Source organism: Apteryx mantelli, chromosome 1 (assembly GCF_036417845.1).
Source record: "Apteryx mantelli isolate bAptMan1 chromosome 1, bAptMan1.hap1, whole genome shotgun sequence".
In the NCBI taxonomy this organism is placed as follows: Eukaryota; Metazoa; Chordata; class Aves; order Apterygiformes; family Apterygidae; genus Apteryx; species Apteryx mantelli.
In genome coordinates, this window is record NC_089978.1 from 15,564,865 (window position 1) to 15,586,588 (window position 21,724).

Below are 21,724 nucleotides of genomic sequence, written 5' to 3' on the forward strand. Positions count from 1 at the left end.
GAGCAATACTGAGGTATATCAAAGTTTCCTTGCCTCACAACAGTATGTTTAAAATCTGGACATCATAACAGTGGTCTTATCACTAGGTATTATTGGAGCTCAATCTTAAATTTAGCTCTGAGAAAATTCTACTACATTTTATCTTTTAGACAACAAAACTATTGTAAAACAAATCACTTGGTTATAGAACCTGACAACTGGTAAATATAGGTTGTGCCGGAGCTTTGAACCTCAGATTTTCATTCCCCTTTCAGGAGAATGGCTAAAAGGTGGCTGTTTGACCTCCAGCTGAAGAAATGACAAGGAAATTGAGAGCTGGTGCCCAAGCAACAGAAAGTCAATGGGATTTCAGTGGCTAGGTCCAGAGTTCATATAGGACCCCATGTATTTTCAGCTACATTATGCTGAAATCTGTTTTTTCTTTTGACTACTTTCAATAAAACAAATTTAGCTAAGGTTATAAAGAAAGAATAAGAGAGAAAGGGTTGAGTTTGGTAGGTTTGTTTTTATTTTAATTTCTTTATTAGCTTGCACACCTGCTTTGCAGATGTCAAAGTTCTTATACTACAATAACTTGAATGTGTTTTCAATTCATTGAAGTATTAGCTAGGGAATAGTATGAAGCTTTTTCAGGCAAGGTTAACAGAGGACTGCTAGCTGAAAGAGCTGAGGTGCAGCAAACCATGCTGCAGAGCTTGCAAGAGAGAAGAGGCTGTTTTAAGTACACAGAGCTCTGTAAAAAAAGATGTAGAGGCATAACTGGTTAAAGTTCTTTTAGAAGTTTGTGAGCAGCCCTTTCGTGAGAGTAATTTCATGCTTAATGTCTATTTGTAGAAGTTCAAATTCTTTCCAGTATGGCACCGTCTCTTCCATTCTTGACTTAATGCTTCTTCTAATTGCTGTTTTTAAAGGGCCCCTTAACTTCATGGGATTTCTGAATGCCATTTTGATAATCTCAGTATATTTTGGTAAATATTAAGAAATTGAGATGACTTCCATCTACTTCTTGAATCTAATCTTTTAGCATCTCTTATGAGCTCTTTTTATTCTAAATCCCCAGCAAATATTATGCATTTCTTCTCTTGGTGTCAGTGTTTACTCATCTTTAATCTATAAGGTTATTGCCATAGTCCCCCAACAGTGAAGTTCTGTTTTTCTGCAAAAAGTCATTCTGCATAAAAACTGAAGTAATATAGCATAACCAAAATAACAACAGTAATATCTCTTAATTCAAATTCCACACACAAATATCTTGGGCACTGTATGTGTTTGTTTGTCCTCTTAAACTACAACATACTCAAATAGTTATAAAATCCTTTTTTTCCTGCGTGCTATGAACTACTCTGATGTGTTCAGTAAATTATTATTAATGGCAATTGGACAGAGATAATTGTAAATATGCAAAAAGTTCTCCATTCATTGCAAAGTGCACCCTGAAATATTTTTCTCTCCTTTCATGCATAGCCTGGAATAACAGATATGCACTATTGAAATGTTATTTGTATCATGCAGTAATTCACAGTATAAATTGGTGTCAATGTACTGCAAACTCATAGTAATCTATCAGAAGATTAGATCACACAAACATGTTTTAGTAAATCAAAGCCAAAATAAATTAAAAATAAAGATTTTCCATTCTGATTTCAGGTTTAAAATATCCTTCTCTTGAATTTTATCCAGTCCGTTCAGCTAAATTTTCTTGAAGCAAAGAATAGAACATTTTCATCCTGATATCCTGGGGGAAATAATGTTTACAATGGTTCCCAAAGGCCTAATATTCTTTATTTCCATTAGAAAAAAGAAATTTGCTTTTCGGATGTTTAAAAGAAAGCTCTTTACACTATAGCATGAAAAATTGTTTTGTGAATTGAAATAAAATATTGTGGAGCCCTATTACTTCATATCTAGAAAATTTTTATAGTGTAATCCTAATCTTTCTGAAATATTTTAGTGATATTTTAACCAAGTAATATATTACATGTCATTTTTTATAACTGTTTATCTTGTTTTTAAATCCATTAATTAGCTGAAAATAATCATGTAGTAAATAGAATACAACGCAGCTGGGCGTTTTAAACTGATGGTTTGTTAACAACAGGCTTCAGTGTCTCCAGTTATTTTCAACACGACAAAAAGTAAAGCACTGAAAATGAAGTTAATAAAGAAGAGGCCTAACCTTCAAATAATTAAAGTAATTGGTGCTGTGCATTCTTACTGAGCTCTGTTGGCTTGAAGGTGATTCATAATCCCAGACATAAACCAAGGAATTTCTTTTATGAGATGTAGAGGGACACATAATGGCATCCAGTTTCCCTTTTTCATTGAAAGCCGTGGATTCCAGAAGCTTAGACACTTACCACTTTCACAGGGAAATTTTAAAAATAAGCTCATGGACTTGCTTGGATGCATGGTGTGTACTGCTGTGGAAAATAGTTACATCTTTGCAGGTCACAGAGTTGCTATTCCAATTAAGGAGAGAAATCGCATACAGCTCAAAAAAAAATGTTATAGGGACCATTTAACAAAGTATTTAACACTGTCATACAGGAAAAAAATATACAGCATATGCTATAATGTGCCTATGCAAAATATTATGAAACTTGAAGAAGAAAAAGAGGAGCATGTGTGTTGCACTGGGTCTTGTCTTTCTTACAATTGCATTACAGAAAACCTAACTGCTATGATTATCATTATGTAATTCAGCACCAGTTAGGTGTTACAAAAATAAACATCTATGTACTATGTCACTTGCCTAATTAAAATAGGACTTTGAAACACTTGTATGATTTCTTTGGATTTGAAAGAGAAAATGTGAATGGAGAGAGAGAGAGATCGAGAGAGAGAGAGAAAGCAAAAATTTACATCATTTTATATATGTTAAAAATATAACACTTGAAGTAGCCTCCTGTATTCCTGGTTATTTTGATACAGGAAACGGGAAAGACCAGTTATGCGGAATTAGAGATCTGCTCTGAATTTTAAGTTATCATTGCAAATATTTATGGAGATCTAAAACAAGAAAAAAGTTTTCCTTTCTTTTTCTTTTCTTTGCTTCCCTGTGATCTCTTGTGCCCAAGGCTGTTCTGTGTCATATTATTTTAATGAGGTAGGCAAGAAAAAGAGAAAAAAATGCAAAGAAATAAAGGACAAATATATTTTTAAAGAAAAGCAAATATTGTTTTTTTTATCTTCAATAGAATTTTATGTAAAAAATATAAAAATATAAAACACTAAAAAATATCAAGCAAATCAGAATTCTTCATCACAAAAATTGTAAGTTTAAGGTCACAATTCAGAAGTTTAATTCAGCATGTTGTTAAAAAGATAAAAACTTATAGGTTTGCTTCAGTTTCAAATGTCATTTGTACTTCACAATGTCAAGGAAGAGTTAAGATACAACGTATGTTTTCTCAACAAGATTATCAGCTCATTAAAGTGTAAGAATATGAGAGAAATGATTACTGAATTCCTTTAGCTCATGCTTAAATTAGTGAATTTAGTATTTCTGGATGTGGTTACCTCTACAGAAAAGTTATTCAAATCCCAACACATCTTTACAGATTCTGCATTCTATGGAAATAGAACTGGAAAATAGATAGTTATTCTATTTCGTGTTTTTACTGCATTAAGAAAAAATGTGTATATATGAAGGCAAGAGCATCAGCCAAATAATTAAGCAAGCTATAGCAATCTACTGCAATGATAACCACTACAAGCACAAACCTGACTTTATTGACCAGTTAGTAGTTTTAGAGAGGAGCATACCAGCAAAACATTTTGGGGGATATGAAGCTTATATAATAAGAGTGTAAATTTTTTTAAGATAACTTTATGCACTAAGCAAGCCTACACTGGTAGACAGTTTTACTTTGATCTCTACCTCCCCTGATTTCTGTTGTTGTGAACGTGTATAACCTAAAGGAGGATTTTAAAACTAAACTTTTTCTCAAGACTGGCTATGTTAGGCATTAGACATTTGTACATGAGTTTAAAAGGAAGTGTGTGTTTTAAGTGAACCTGATCGAAATTTAAAAAATTATAAAAAATTGAGTTTCCAAGCCAATTAAATCCACCTGCCTTTCTACACAACAACTGCATATTTTTGTCCAGGGTTCCACAGCCTCTCCTTGGAATAGTGTGCTGCAACTTTGGTAATAACAGAGGATATAGTTTGTGCTGACCTTTGCCACATGTACAATCTCTGTAATTCTGTTAGGTCACAAAACAAAATCGCTTTTCTCCATTTGTGGATTATGCAACCTTTTGCACATCTACCATCTCTGTGATATTTACAGTTGGCCTAAAAAATAGAGAAAGGGTGGAGGGAAATAACTTTTCATCTGCCATTTACGGAACTCCTCACTGCAATTTTGTTCATCTTATTGTCAATGGCTTTTATGTATCATTTTCCTTTTTTTTAATTGAATCCATTTTCTCATTTAATCTAGAGAGAAGGGTATTGATTAGATATAATTTATATGTCCTTTTCCAACTGATGAACTACCATGGTTGTCCACTGATGTACTGAATAAGAAGTCAGCAATGTTATGGACAAATAAATCAATATTTTTTTTGAGGAGACAGCCTGCATACTGCACATTCCATCATGGCACACTTCTGACAGCTTGTTAGAGAGTTCACCTCCTATGAAATGATCTTAATGATCTTACCATCACGTTCCCTGGACATCTCACTGGGTTTGCTCTATAATTTCCTAATAAAAATTAATTTCTAAAGGGTTGATTTTCTAGACATGAGAAAAAAATGATATCATTGTTAATTCAAGAATATACATCAAAACAAAATGCTTAACCACATTATGATATCAATATTCCCTTTTAAACCATACAAAGTTAAACAGTATTAAGTAGTATAAAAGAAAGATGAGCACAAGCTGAAGCTGGGAAAGAAAACAGAATGCCATTAGTCATACTTTCTTTTTCTAAAAATTCCCCCTGTCATGCTGTAATACAGCCTACATTATGTACTGCTTTTCTCTGTAACATCATAGCAATGTAAAGAATGTTACTACACTAGTTAAGAAGAGCCAGATATGCAATAGTAATTTGCACTATAGAACCTTGGATTTTTTTTTTACATAATTCAAGTTACTTTCAGGAAACACATGCTCAAGATACACCTGCAAACCAGGATTACATGACATAAAATGTTAATTGCATATAGGATAGGTTGTGCTTTTCATGGTTTATTCATTGAAGAATATAATTTCAGTGAACCTGAAATTAATATGTATTTAGGTTATACTCTACAAATAGTTTCAGTTCAACAAAGACTGAGGATTTTGCGGCATGTCACAGAAGGAAGGGATCTGACTTCTAGTTTTGCTTTCTCAGATGTGGAGACCCTGCTTCCAATCTCCTCCATTATTTATTTGTGCAAACTGGGGCAGTTTCACATGGAAAATTGTCAGATTTTTCTCATAGAATGAGATTGAAAGGTAAAGGTCCTATTTTCAGAGGGTATAGGACTTGGATCAAATCCCTGGACCCCAGTTTCCCAGGTTAATGTTCATACCTACTCTAAAGTTGTAGAGTATCTAGTATTAGATATTCTACAGAGTACCTAGATAGATTCACATTAAATCTATCATTGTACTTATCTACTTTGAAATTCTGCAAATCTAGCCCTTTTTTGCTAACAGCATCAGACAGAATTTTAAACAGGAAAATGTATATTTTTATTATTTGAATTTTAGCTGCAGTGGTACTTATTTGGATATTTGTAAAAATATTCAACTTATAATCAAGTTCAATGATAGAAGATGCTAAGAACTTTGGTCCTAGTTTAACAAAATACTTCATCTTAATTTATTTGCATAATCTTAGTGAAGCTGATGGGGTGATGTACATGCTTAAAATTAAACATATGCCTAAATTCTTTGTTGTTGTTAAACAACATGAGAATTTCTAAAGCAAGAGTTGAAACAGTCTGTATGGATTTGTTACTATAGTGTCACCTTGACAGAAACATAATAGGTTTAATTAAGCCTCCTGCCATTCAACTCTTGATCCTTTCTTTCTTAATGTGAATAAATAGCTTGGAAGAATAAACTTCTCGCCTTAAGAACAGCAGAACTCACTACAGCTCCTTTTATACCACAGTCCTCAAACAGCCTTTCCTGTTTGGAAGATAGATCTGAGGTTCATCAGTGTGGCTATAGTGAATCTTTGAATAAAGACAGTCTTCAACCTTGCTTTACATAGGTCAATCTTTTATCCAAGACTGAAAGCAAGCATTGGAGAAATAAATAAAATCAGCACTTGAAAGTTCAACTATAACTGAAAACAGCATCCACTCTTTCCAGCAAGAATGCCTAGAATATTTATCCATTGTTCAAATTTCCCAACAAACCATTAATGAGTATTGCCAGATGATGAACCTTATGGGAATTCAAATGTACTCAAGACTGATATCTACTGAAAGCTTTAGGGGGGAAAAAAAATGTGCCTGGTCTCTTGGAAGTCCCCTTCCACACAGAACGTGCAGCATGTCTCCAAAAATGGTCTCCTGATCCTAAGTACAGTGACTTGTCCATAATAGCAAAGGACCAGCTAAGAGCTCTAGTAGGCTAGCTTTGAGTTTTTCTACCCTTTTAGTTCTACTGCTGAAGCTCTCTGAGGATTACAACGTTTCCTTTCTTCCATTTCTATATCAGCATTGAAAGACCTACTGACTTGCCTCTGTATTAGATCACTTAAAAAAGCAGAAGAAACCCAGTTCTTTCCTATCTACAAAAGTAAATGCTTTCTTTCCATGAAGAAAAGAGGAAGGAGGAAAATCATCTTATTTATCTTCTCTCTGCTGCCTTGAGTCATTTTCTTGTCTGCTCCAAAAGTGATTCCGTGTCTATGCTAGTAAATTAAACATTCTCTAGCACTGAGAAAAATGGTATAGAAAGACCCACATCCCTGCTACTAAAAACTTTATCTTCCAAAACTTTGTCTTCCAAGTCATCTAAGCTGTCTTTCACAAATGGTCTCTAGTCATTCCTGTTAACACCCAAAATGTGACAAGAAATGTCTCAGAGAGGGCAGTGAGCACACCAAAGTATGCCAGGGACAGTTCTAACAATCTGACATTGTTTGTGATCAAATTCCAGTGCCTGAGAATGTTTCTTGGCATTTTTTATTGTACCAATATACACATAGTCTGAGTGTCTCGAATAGAGAGTCTTCAGCATACTGGAGGAAACCCACACACTGCAATTTCAATATATGAATCAGCCATGCCAGACTTACTCTGCCACATGTCTTTACAAACAAATAACATATTCCTTCACTTCATACACCTGACTTCTCTGTGGTGAAATTACACATTACTTCTGCCTCAGAAGACCATTTTAACACAGCTGAAAGTCAAAACCCAGGAAGCTCTAAAGCAGCAACCCAAGAGTCTTTATTTTTTGCAGGGTGGTATTAGAATGAAAGCAGCTTGAAAAGTTGAGGTCAGATCTCTAATTATGGATTATACAAAGCATCAATACAGTGCAAATTTGATTCTCATTATAATAGGTTGCTAGCTTCAAAAAAGGGTATCAATTCTGCATGTACTCCATTGAACAACATTTGTTATCTAATTCCGGTCGTATTACACAGAGTCATAACTTCAACTTCATTGATCCTCATATCCATCAGACACCAAAAAAGTTATGCTTATTTCAAATGGGAATGAGATTTATTAATCCTGTCAAGTTCATCTATTGCTACATACGTTTTGATGCCAAAAAAGTATTCTGAGGCTTAAGTTCTGCTCAGGCTTTAACTCTGAAAACGTACTTTAAACAATGCATTTTATATTTTGTGTTCTGTGGAAGCATTAATAGAAATCAGTCATGTGGGGAGACACAGTTTGAAATGTAATTATGGCAATCATTTAAAGATACACAGTACATTTTCTGACGTCTCATTTTAGCATCTTGCATTTCTCCACAGGATTGGAAGGCTGCTGTTTAACCTGCCTATAACCTACTTACCTATCTTTCACAATCTAATTTATCATGCTAATGAATCATTAGTCTTGGCATTTAAATATAGATTACAATAATTAAGAGTAGTGTTATTAAATAGGTGAAATTTTAAAAGGCTGAAGGAGAATTTGGTGCCAAGACCCAGCCAACACTTTTTAAATTTCCTTTGCAAGTTCTCACCTCGACTGACTTTTGGAAATTCTGTTCTCTCTACTCTTAACAGCCTTCCAGGTGCTGTAGATTTTGGTGATCAGTACTCTACATTCCTTCGACCTGAAGATGTAGTTTGACTTACATTTCATGTATGGTGTTTGTAATGCCACTGTTGCATTTCCTGCCCTTACTCTGCTCCCTCGGTTATATGGCCATAGCTCTATTGTGGCCTCCCAGGGAAGCAGAACAGGCCACTGATGTGGTTGAGAAACAAACTTTTCCTCAGGTTGTTCTTCAGTTCACGAGCTCAGTTGCACAGGTCCTTGTGCACAAGGGAGAGAGCAGCATGAGGCTGGGAGAGAAGTGGACAGGATATTTAAGCAAGCCTGGTCACGACTGCCACTGAATGTAGAAACAATAGAGCTAGTTTTCGTAAGGCTTTTTGAAGTCAGGGGAAAAAAATCTGGGAGAGAGCTGAGTCCTAACTTAATTAATAACACCGCAGAGGAGGTATTAAGTGTAAGAAAAGCCTACCATGAATGAAGGAGATTGATCATCAAAGAAAACAACATCTGGAAGGTTGTGAAGCATATGGGTGAAGTGAGAATTACCAGAAGTGAAGCTGAGTTAGACTGACAAGCAAATTAAAAGAAATGAGATAAGCTTTTAAGCCAGCTTGATAAAAATGAATAAGAAAAGAAAAATGAATGAAGGGGTAGGATTAAATTTAATCTACATGTGACCTCAGACTAAATTATTACCTTTCTTTAGTTTTCCATAAGGGCAGAATAATTTATACGGCTGATTCCAAACAAGACATGAGATTCCAGAAATGGTAAGTTATGCATTCAATTTAGGAATGAGAGAAGAGAGGAATGGTAAAAGCCAACACAGAATTAAAAAGTACTACCTGATAAAAGCCAGTGTCCCTACCAAATCCACCAGGTCTATTAATAAAGTTCAGTGCTTCAGCCACATAACTTTAGAAGAGCGCATAGTTCCAAGGCCAATTTGTCCTTTCTTCTTCTTGATATTTTTTGTAATGTCCACAATGATAAAATTAAGTTAATTAAATTATCTGAACATACAAAGAGGGGAAGTATTGTCAACACAGAAGCTATATCCTCAGGTATGTTAACAATTGTGATAGAACCCTACATGGCTTGTAGGCCTCAATGAGGCTATGAAACCTTCTGGTGGACAGTGGGTGTGAAGCCCTTTGTATGTCATACTTTACATTTCCTGTCACTGCCAGAGGGGTCCATTCCCATTCCTAACATATAAAAGCTTCATCTTCCTCTCTGACATATTAGGGGGTCTCTGCCACATCTCTAGCCTTCACCTTATTGTCTAAATTATAAACACTTTTTATTTTGTGCTTCTCCCTCAGGAAGAAATAAAACCTCCAAAAATGTAATTTCACTATTATGACTCTCCCTTATCTGATCAGTGAAAAGGAAGTAAGGGGAAGTGATAGAAACTTTAGGACTATATAAAAAATTCAATAATGAAGTTATGTTTTGAATTATTGAGATTTCACTTTTTTGTCAAATAATAGAGTACAGAATATTATAGTTCATTTTTCCAATTGAAATTATATTTCATCTTCCAAAATAATGACAGAAGTAAGTTTTCTGATACTTATTTATCTATTTTTCTTTTACATTCATACTCATAATTTAAATATTCTGAAATGATTTTCCTGATTTTAGTGAAAAGTAGCAAGATCAGATGGTTGATATTATTGTGTCAGGGATTTTAAAGAAACCCAAGACTATATATATACAGAAATTGTATAAATATAAATAAATACAGTAACTCACAATATTAATCTATTTTCCAGTGTTATGTTAGGACATTTACCTACCTATGGATTATAGTCCATTTCTTAAACATCCAGAACATACAAACATTATAAAAAGTGAAATTACCTTCTGCTTTTCTGTTGCACTTTTAAGCAAGAAGAGAAGAAAGTCATTTCTAGAAAAGGAAAAATTCCCCATTGAAGATCTCTTGTGGAAGATAAGAAAATATTTCATCACAAAACATCTTTTGGAGGGTTGAGGGGGAAAGCAAGACTTGGGAAGGATGACGTAAATACATACTTTATTTTTAATATCTTTTACACTCAGAGTCGTGAACACTGTAAGATCACGGTCATTTTGCATATGACTTCTTGTAGTTATCAGAAGGATAAAATCAAAACAAGCACCAAGAACAATTTCTCACCATTGACAATAAAATAAGTTAGAAGCATCCTCTGATGACCACCATATGATGATAATGCTATGCTAGCCAAAGTCCCAAAGGTAATACTCTTAAATTCATTGAGAGTGGGCAGATGTGTTCTGTGTGCACACCAGGACCCAGCAATTCTTCATTTCATGTGTACCAGTTTTAAAAGCTGCATATTCATTTACCAGAATCTGGTTTCATACAACATGGTGCATATAAGGAAAAGGACAAATCGTTTCTATAAGACATAATGGAACCTGTCTCCAGACACACACACACACACACTCACACACACACACACACACACACACAAAACTAAACAAACAAAAGCAAAAAAAAGATAACTTTAATTAGGTTTCAGCCTTATATCTCATCAAGCATAGAAATATGTAAAACTGTAAAAGTGCCCTTAGGTTCTTATAAAAATGTAAATCTTGAACCCACCTACCCACTCCATTTACCATACTAATTAAAAGACAATGCAGCAAGTCAGAAATTTCTAACACTGTATGTCTATCTACACATCAAATATTACACTGAATGTTACTGGAGTTGCAAGGTCAAGCTTCCAAAAGTTATGGGATGACAGATTTACAGTTATCTGTGTAGTCTGAATACAGCCATCCTATGCAATCCATTTTTTCTTACATTAGACTCTTTCAGGTCACAGAAAAAAATAGTGCTCACTTACTGAACAGTATCCTGTTTGCTATTCTTTTTTCAGTGCACAGCCCCTTACCTTCATTAATTTAGACTATTTAAAACCTACTCTGAAGACAAAATTAATTTCCTCAAAAGTTTTTTATGGTGCTCATCATTACCTCATCCAAGTGCTTCATGAACATTAATAAATTTATTTTTACAACATCCCGGTGAAGTGGGTAGTTATTGCTATTTCCTTTTTACCAATGGGAAAATAAGACATGAGAGATTAGTGTCAAAATATCTACTAATTTGGGGAACTGTACATGAGCAAATGAGGAGCTGTTTTTCCCAAATACTTCATATTTCCTATGTTGAAAGCAGAGAGTGATCACGTTCCTATTTATTACTCTAGCCAATCATTTTCTTGGTCTTTCTACCAGTCATAGCTTAATCCTACTTCTGGTTTCTGATCCTCTCATATTTTCCATTTCTTAGCCTTCAAATCCCAGTTCTGATTTCCTTGCCTACTGAAAAGATCTATTTGTCTAGAAAGCATAGAAACATCTTTTTACCTCTCCTTTGGTCTCCCCGTGCTAATTATGTTTCTTTGCCTGCAGTTTGCATTCACTCCTATCTCACATTTCCCCACTTCCAGCTCCTAAGCTCAGTTTTGTTCCCTGTCCTTTTTATTCAATACCTTCCATACCATCAGTAACATTCTGCATCCTTAAGAGAGTAAGTTAGCATATAGTTAATATTGTGCTAGTACTGAAAGCAAATGAAGAAGGCTTTTTGAATGGAAAGTATTGGCCATCTTAATCACAATAGTTGTTACCTATTGTGTTTATAATAATGGCTGAATTTCTTGAAAGTACAAATATCCATCGCCCAAAAGGAGGGGTTTTTGGATGCAAAAAAATCTGTATATCTTCAGGCTCAATAACTTATATTGCTATTCCATTAACTCTTGTAAACAAAGTGGGTCAAGGCTTTGAATGGCAAACTATTACAGTACATTGAATAGGAAGTTCCACTGGTAATTCAGTAGCTGGCATTTTTTCTTTTGAGTTAGTAAATCAGTATTGCAGAATACACTTTAATGAAACAGGTGTTCCCTGGATAAATTTTGACTTGGAAAGTGATTTCCACTTAAATACTTGCCATTTATCAACACCATATTTACAATGAGGTTTCGACTATCTCCTTAGTTCTCTATTAATATAATAGCAATCAGTTGTGACCTGTGTTTTGACTGGTTTGACTGGTTTGACTGTGTTTGACTACAAGATCTTGGTGTTTTAAGGCAGGCTCTGTTCAGTCACATACCCTGAATTCTGCTGTCATTTCACTGTGTCTTCTTTGTTTCCTGTTCTTGTCTCCTATGTTCTTCTGTTGTGTACAAATGACAGATTATTGATCCACCTAAAATGGAAAATCCTAACTTACAACCATCATTAGCCATGGCAATCCACAAATACATATAAGCACTGTTTGACTGTTTTTCTTTATTTGCCTGGCTGCTTGTTACATAAGGGCTGGGAATGTACATTAATGGGATAGTGGGAAATGGTATCTCTTCTGATTTTAAAATAACTCATAAAATTCTTGTTACTTCATTAAAGTATCTATATCTTCTAAAAAGTGGAAGTATCATAGATAAAATCTACCAGTGAATGTAAATTCAAACTGGAATAGCGGTAAGAAAATCATAGCTAGTTGAACAAAAGACAGTGAGTATTCTCAAATCCAGAATAGCCTTGTGGCAACTCAACTCAACAGAGGAGCCAATCATTTAAATCTTTTATCCTGCAAAACACAGTCACCAGCGGTTCATTGCAGGTCACTGGAAGTGCATTCAGGATAGAGATCTTTGCATATTTTGGTCGAAGTTTTATGAAATTCAGAGTTATGAACTATTGAACAAAGGAAGTTTAAAAACTGAGATAAGAGTTCCACAGGAGATTCAAGCACTTCCAATCGTTCCACAGGAGATTCAAGCACTTCCAATCTTTTTCAATAAAAATTTGATTATTTTTAAAATTTCTTCCACAATAAAATTCCAATGTAATTTGTTTTGGAATCAACTAAACATGACATTTTAATAATGCCAAATTGTTTTGTATACTTGGGTTAAGACTGGATTGGGTTAACATTGTTACAATGAAGTCAAATCATTTTCATGATGTCATTTTGAGTTCTGTGTTTGACTTTATATTACACTAAAAATATGCAATTCATATATATATATATATATGAGCTTAGACATGGCAAAACATGATTCAGCATTGCCAAAATGAAAAGCCAAAATGATCATTTTCCCCCATAAAATTATTCTTACAAAATGTTTCCATATTGGCGAATCTGCAGTATTTACAAAAAGCTTAAAATAATCAAACTGAACTACCATTATAACGATCTGACTCTATTTTTTATGAAATCTGTGCCACTTTACAGTCTTAAATATTCTCTTTTATTTATTGAATTGTTGAAATGGAATTATAGGAAAATCATCCAATGAGGAAGCTAATGCCACAGATTAATATTCTGTTGCAGTGCTACTTAGGCTAATTTAGTTGTTATCTACACCTACCTGATTCACAGCTGTTTCTGCCACAGATTAAATTAAAAAACAGATCCACCAGAAACTGGCTTCTAAACTCTTTCCCTTTCTTCCATTCAAAAGCTTTCCATGCAGTTTCTTTTAGACTACCTAATCTACAGTCAATAAATCATACTTGTTGAAAAGTATGATTTCCTGATGAAAAAGGATTGCACATTCTGCCTAATCATCTGGCCTAAAGTGAGACTTACTTGCAGCCCAAAGACTTGCATTTATTCACTGTTATTTCATATATGTTCCTAAATGTATGACAAATAAGCCTTTGAAATACATCCATAATGTGTATACATGCTTTGCTGCTGAAAATAGTTATGTAAAAGGGGGAGTAAACAGGACTAGAAAAGGGAGAAGCCCTGGAAGCACTATCTGACCCACAATCTGTGGAATCTCCTCTTGATTTAGATGAGCCTGGTATCAGACTAGTAATGTGAACAGAAACATGTTTTACAGAGACCTTATAAGAAAGATAGTGTAATTTATGAAATGGATCACAGAATCACAGAACAGTTGGGGTTGGCAGGGACCTCTGGGGATCATCTGATCCGACACCCCTGCTCAAACAGGGTCAGCTAGAGCAGGTTGCCCAGGACCGTGTCTTGTCCGCTTTTGGATATCTCCACAGATGGAAGACTCCACCACCTCTCTGGGCAACCTGTTCCAGTGTCCGAACACCTTCACTGTAAAGAAGTGTTTTCTTGTGTTCCAAGTGGAATTTCCTGTGTTTCAGTTTGTGCCCATTGCCTCTTTGCCTGTCTCTGGGCACCCCTGCGGTCTGGTCTGGCCCAGTCCTCCTCACACCCTCCCATCAGGTATTTATACACATTGATAAGATCCCCCTGACCCTTGTCTTCTCCAGGCTGAACATCTCTCAGATCCTCCTCATATGAGAGGTGCTCCAGCCCCTTAATCATCGTTGTGGCCCTTCATCAGACTCGCTCCAGTATTTCTGTGTCTTCCTTGTACTGGGGAGCGGAGCACTGGTCACAGCGCTCCAGATGTGGCCTCATCAGTGCTGAGCTGAGGGGAAGGATCACGTCCCTTGCCCTGTTGGCAATGCTTTTTCCGATGCAGCCCAGGATTCGGTTTGGCTTCCTTGCCATGAGAGCAGTGGTGATGAGCCATGCTGGCTCACATTCGACTTGTTGTCCACCAGAACCCCCAGGGCCTTCTCTGCAAAGCTGCTCTTGAGCTGGTCAGCTCCCAGCCTGTCCTGGTGCCCGTGATTATTCCTCCCCAGGTGCAGGATTTGGCATTTCCCTTTGCTGAACTTCATGAGGTTCCTGTCAGCCCATTTCTGCAGCCTGTGGAGGTCCCTCTGAATGGTGGCACAACCCTCTGGTGTATCAACCACTTCTCTCATTTTTTTTTCTAGCATATAAAATTATCCCAACAGGGAGAAAACTCAGCTGAGGGTTTTTAAGTGACATAGATCTCAAGCACACATAAAATTTGTCTTGACTTGAAGGAAAAGGGAGAAAATTCAAGTGTTTCCTTTTAGAGCATTGCAGGTGCCTTATCTGATTTAAATAAAATATTTACTGGAATAAATTTGAAGAAAAAAATGGGAGAATTGTGGTAATAACAATAACGGATATTGCTAATTTGTAGGATATAATACAACTATATCTTTCATTTTCAAAAAATATCATATGTTGTCTTTCAATGTAATACATAGTTTGCATAAAGAAATTACGTGTTATATAGAGAAGGGTGATGAGACCCCGACAGATAGATTATTTGTTGGAATGCATGTGTTTTTGTATGTATTACATTTAAATATACACCAATGACAAAAATTGTTCATCTCCTATTTTTTAGGAGACATTCTATTTGAAAATAATGACAAATTCTCCCAGTAGTTGTTTCGTGCATCCAATAAAATGTTCACAGCCTTACCTAATAAGCATGCTTTGCAATCCTTTGGCATCATACAAAAATGTTTGCAGATCAGTAAAATATGTAATGGTTTCTATTTTTAAAAATCTAAGCTTTCTAGATCAGTTACAAAGAATTCTCATCTTCAGACTTTATTAATTTAGAGACTAGCACTCTGTGACAGTGCATTGTAATGAAGACAGTGTACAGCAGTCTACTTCAGTTAGTCAAGGCTGTCAAGTTTTATTCCTTTTTTTTTCCTTATGTTACTGAGCATCCTGAAATGTGATGGTGTTTCTAGTACATTGTTTATGTGCTCCTGTTTATTCTTATCTCTGTTAATGAAAAACAATCGAGCATATGGAATGTGAATCAGCCACTGGTGTAAAAACCCAAACCAAACCCTCTCCAAAAGAAACAGGTTGATTTAGCAACTGAAAAATCTGTAAATAATGTCTGTTGTATAGCTCAATGTTTTTACTATTAATAGTCCTAAAATGTTTTCATCCACTTTAGCAGATACCATTTCCAGATCATAACTGATTGATATGTTTTAAGCAAGGATTAATGGGATGCCTGTAGTTGCTATGAAAATGCATGCAAACTAGGTCAGTGCTGCAATATGCTAGAAGCTAAGTCTTCATTTTATAAATGTTTTAGATTTCAGAGGATTCTACCTGGATTTTTGCTAAAATCTACCTTAATACTCAGATGAAACATTTATACGAGATTTAGTTCAATCAGGTAGATATTTTGTTTGAAAGGCTGGCTGACCTTTGGGGAAATTAACAGTTTGTGAGCTGCAAACTCACATGAACTCATCCTCAAGCACCATAATACTGGCATATGTAGGCCAGTACTATAACAATATTGCAAAGTAGCTGGTAACCACATTATTATAATTCAATGAGGGCAAAATAGTGACCTAATGTGAAGCTTTGATCCTGAACTGAAAAAGTACTGTAAGACCCAGAAGGCAAAGCGGATCTCACAGAAAGTGTTTTTCAGCAGTAACTCTTGATGCTTTGAAAAAGCTTTTCTAAGTATCTGGACTTCTCACTATGGTTATCTATACATCCATACCCTCTTAATTTGATTTTGATCATTTAAGTCATTTACTGACAAAAATTCCTGGGAATCCTCTGGTAAAAATAAATGAATAGATAGAGGTTGAAGCACAAGGAATTTGTATATTAAAAAGTTTAATTATCTTCAGTAATAAAAATTATTGTCTCTGTATGAGGGGGACGGATGAAACCAGTGGCAATGCTTTTCAAGACAGAATGTGACAGTCAGACTACAAAGCGGAGACCTGGTTCCCTAAATAAATCATTTAGCGAGCATCTCACATATCACTTTGATCTGGGTTATCACATCTTTGGGACATATAGTCTGAAATTTGTCTCTATGGGTTGCTTTGCCATGAGAGGGATCTTGTTCACTCACTTCATATAAATTATCTGAGGTGCACATGAACTTGTGAACGCACACTCAAGTTAAGAAAGATTAAGTGGTCTCTGATTTATATGATAGAATATCAGAAATTCAGTTTGGAGTAATTACGAAAATGGTAATTTTTTTTACATTTTATAGACATTGCCTGGAAGTAAGGTGCATACAGTGAATAACATTACATTCATTGTTCGTACGTCTCTGATAGCACAAATTACCAGAAATAGAAATACCTTTCATACATTAAGCAGAGGCATTTTGAAAAAGGACTATAATAAAAGGTTTACAAGTTTCAGTGTTTGAATTATAATGGTTATGAAGACAATGTTTCTACTTCAACTCTTTAAATTACTGCATGAAATGAGAATGCATTTAAGCACTTAAGGCTTGATTTATAAAAATGCTATTTACTTTTAGGCAGTTTCTTTACATAGTTTACTTGGTAAAGGTAGAACACTTTGATTTCATATAAGTTATAATATTTTTCTTTTCTTTTTTCTTGGAAACTCTTGTGGATGGTGACTTATCAGTCTCATCTCAAGAGTGCACATTAAGACAAAAAAGAGTTGAAGGTGTGAAACAACTGTGTTATTCTCTAAATCAATAAGTAGATTGCACTGCAATTTATTTTATTTAAAGAAAAATGGCGGAAACTTTTTGCAAGTGAAGTGCAGATGTTAGAGCTGCCTGGAACAGCTTCCCAAAAAACTCTAGGCTCAGGATCCTATTTGAAACAACGTGTTTGGTCTGATCTGGCACTTCCAGGATATTCATTGAACTGCTTGCTGAATGTTTTTTCTATCTTCTCTATACAGCTTGTTAGACAAAACTGTGCTAAAATACTACCGAGGACAGCTCCTTAGCTGTCATCTAGATTATTGGTAATTGTTACTCCTGAGAACTTTGGATAACATATTTAAGTACTATTGCATTTATAACTGCAGTATAAGCAGAAATCCGACTATGACTTATGTAAGTGTTCGCAAATGCTAACATACAGTTGACTGGGGGGAAAGAGGGAAGAATATTATGCTACTTCTTCTGTAATAATGAAGAGGCCAAGCACATAGGATTGAAGGCCAATTGTCTGAGATGCTGCATATAGATGATGAAAACATGATTAATAACTGAAAGAATTTACAGCACAAATATAACTCAAGGGATAACAGGACAATAAAAATCTCAGGAAAATAGCATGCAAAAGTTAGAATTAGTGCTTTAAGAGGCAGGTATTCTGGATCCCTAAGCATTATGGAACATTTTGAAGAAACCTCAACAGAAATTTATTTTAAGCCAAAATGTGAAGCTGGGCAATGTAATGAATGATGGAATTCTGAGGGGGAGGGGGGATTGTTTGTTTTTTGTTTTTTGTTTTTTTTAATGCATAAAGACTGTATGGGAGAACATACAAACAATCATAAAAAACTTATAAAAATCATAAAAATGATTAAAGTGCAAGCAGCAAAGATCAGCAGAGTTGGCAGAGCTTCTAAATAAGAAGGCACATTCATGGAGTTACATACATGGTAAAAGTATGTACAAAGTGTCCGATATTCAAAGTGTCCCTATTGCTGTAGTTACTGTAGTGTGAGCAAATAGCTCCGTGGAAAATACTGACTGTTATTTATCACTCGTCCTGAGCACAATTTTCAATCTGTGTGAACTCTGAACTGTTCAAACTACAGGGATACTGATATCAGTTTTCTGCTTTGTAGCCATAGCAAATATAAGTAAGAAAAATGATTTCTTCCTTGCTTACTCTGGCATCTTATAAAACCTGGTATCTTCCTTATTATCATAAGATGTTCTACTCACTACTAAATAAAAATTGGATCTTTTTACATCAGGAGTGGATAATAATCTAATGGTTTGGAAATTTTTCTCAAGGAGACCTCTAAGTGACTGAGTTTTCTTTGCAAAACTAAGGCACATTTAAAAGAGTATTGTGCTGATATTAGTGCTGTCCCAGCATTTAATTTACATGTCTCTGGTTCAGATTGTTACCTAACCTCTCCTTCCCAAGAGGTAAAATCTCCTTTTTATGCAAAGATGCAATCGTTATACTTATTTTTGGCATCAGAGAAGGAGTGGAGAAAAGAATATGAATAGAGAAAAAAGTTACACTCTTTCTTCACCACATTATGATTCTTCCCTGCCTCTTCTATCTGTTTCCTTCTCTTTCTTCACCACATTATGATTCTTCCCTGCCTCTTCTATCTGTTTCCTTTCATATTCAGAAGCAGCAGAAAATATTAAAGGAAGCTTGTGGCAAAAATGTTTCTAATAATCCCAATTAACAATAAAAGCACTTTTTACTTATTCTCCTACTATTCATTCTTTTAAGCAATGTCAGTTCATACTGCATTTTCCCAAAGTACTAAATAAACAGTATTGAGAACAATAAAGTTATACTAGGCACCTCTCAATATATTTTTCAACAATTTTCCTTTCATCCTCAACTGCTATGTATTGCTGTCAGAACCATCATGAGAAATGCTCCCTTAGTCATACAAAATATAAAACCTCATTCTATTTGCATGAATTTGCACAACTTAACGTTTCCTAGTTTTATACCATTGGTTTATAAATTCAGGGAGTAGTTTGTTTTTGTTTTATTTTGGTTTTTTTGCCTGATCTTGTGCTCCATCTCTCACAATTCTTCCTTAAAAGCTGGCTAGCAGCTGATAGTTCACCTCTGCATAATAACCATAGCACATGTATCATTTTGACTCTTTCCCTCTAACTCCTCAGAGTCTGAACTCACATTTTTCAGACTACCTGTAATAGACTTCTGTGCAATGACATAGCACCACTTTTTCAGCTATGCTGTAATTTATAGACAGCCTAAAATTAACAGTCTACTATTTTTTTTTATAACACCTTAAATGCACGTAGGCCTGGATCTCAAAGTCAAAGCCCAGATTAGTGTGAGTAGTCTCTCTGTTGATAATGAGCTTATTACAGAATCACAGAATCACAGAAACGCTGAGGTTGGAAGGGACCTCTGGAGATCATCTAGTCCAACCCCCCTGCTCAAGCAGGGTCACCTAGAGCACGTTGCACAGGATTGCATCCAGGCGCGTTTTGAATATCTCCAGAGAAGGAGACTCCACCACCTCTCGGGCAACCTGTTCCAGTGCTCTGTCACCCTCACAGTGAAAAAGCTTTTCCTCATGTTCTGATGGAACTTCCTGTGTTTCAGTTTGTGCCCGTTGCCTCGCGTCCTGTCGCTGGGCACCACTGAAAAGAGTCTGGTCCCATCCTCTTGACACCCTCCCTTCAGATACTTGTAGACGTTGATAAGATCTCCTCTCAGCCTTCTCTTCTCCAAGCTAAACAGGCCCAGCTCTCTCAGCCTTTCCTCATAAGAGAGATGCTCCAGTCCCCTAATCATCTTTGCAGCCCTTCGCTGGACTTGATCCAGTAGTGCCACATCCCTCTTGTACTGGGGAGCCCAGAACTGGACACAGTACTCCAGATGTGGCCTCACCAGGGCTGAGTAGAGGGCGAGGATCACCTCCCTCGACCTGCTGGCAACACTCTTCCTCATGCACCCCAGGATACCATTGCCCTTCTTGGCCGCAAGGGCACATTGCTGCCTCATGCTTAACTTGGTGTCCACCAGCACTCCCAGGTCCTTCTCCGCAGAGCTCCTTTCCAGCAGGTCAACCCCCAACCTGTACTGGTGCAGGGGGTTATTCCTCCCCAGGTGCAGGACCCTGCACTTGCCTTTGTTGAACTTCATGAGGTTCCTCTCTGCCCACCTCTCCAGCCTGTCCAAGTCTCTCTGAATGGCAGCACAGCCCTCTGGCGTATCAGCCACTCCTCCCAGTTTTGTATCGTCAGCAAACTTGCTGAGGGTGCACTCTGTCCCTTCATCCAGGTCATTGATGAAGAAGTTGAACAAGACTGGACCCAGTACTGACCCCTGGGGGACACCGCTAGCTACAGGCCTCCAGCTAGACTCTGTGCCACTGATCACAACTCTCTGAGCTCTGCCATTCAGCCAGTTCTCAATCCACCTCACTCTCCACTCATCTAACCCACTCTTCCTGAGCTTGTCTATGAGGATGCTATGGGAGACAGTGTCAAAAGCCTTGCTGAAGTCTAGGTAGACAACATCCACTGCTCTCCCCTCATCTACCCAGCCAGTCATTCCATCATAGAAGGCTATCAGATTGGTTAGGCATGATTTCCCCTTGGTGAAGCCATGCTGACTACTCCTGATCACCTTCTTGTCCTCCACATGCTTGGAGATGGCTTCCAGGATGAGCTGCTCCATCACCTTTCCAGGGATGGAGGTGAGGCTGACTGGCCTGTAGTTCCCTGGGTCCTCCTTCCTGCCCTTTTTGAAGACTGGGGTGACATTGGCTTTCTTCCAGTCTTCAGGCACCTCTCCTGTCCTCCATGATCTTTCAAAGATGATGGAGAGTGGCTTAGCAATAATGTCCGCCAGCTCCCTCAGCACTCGTGGGTGCATCCCATCAGGGCCCATGGATTTGTGGGTGTCAGGTTTGCTTAAATGATCTCTAACCCACTCCTCCTCCACCAAGGGAAAGTCTTCCTCTCTCCAGACTTTCTCTCTTGCCTCCAGGATCTGGGGTTCCTGAGGGCTGGCCTGAGCAGTAAAGACTGAAGCAAAGAAGGCATTCAGTAACTCTGCCTTCTCTGTATCCTTCGTCACCAGGGCACCCACCCCATTCAGCAAAGGGCCCACATTTTCCCTAGTCTTCCTCTTGCTGCTGATGTATTTGAAG

The 21,724-nt window shown here is 36.6% G+C and overlaps 1 protein-coding gene across 1 annotated transcript in view; it reads left to right on the forward strand.

The window, feature by feature from the left end:
- Positions 1–21,724, forward strand: part of CNTN5 (contactin 5) — a 672,212-nt gene that overhangs the window by 410,566 nt on the left and 239,922 nt on the right. The window lies entirely within an intron of this gene.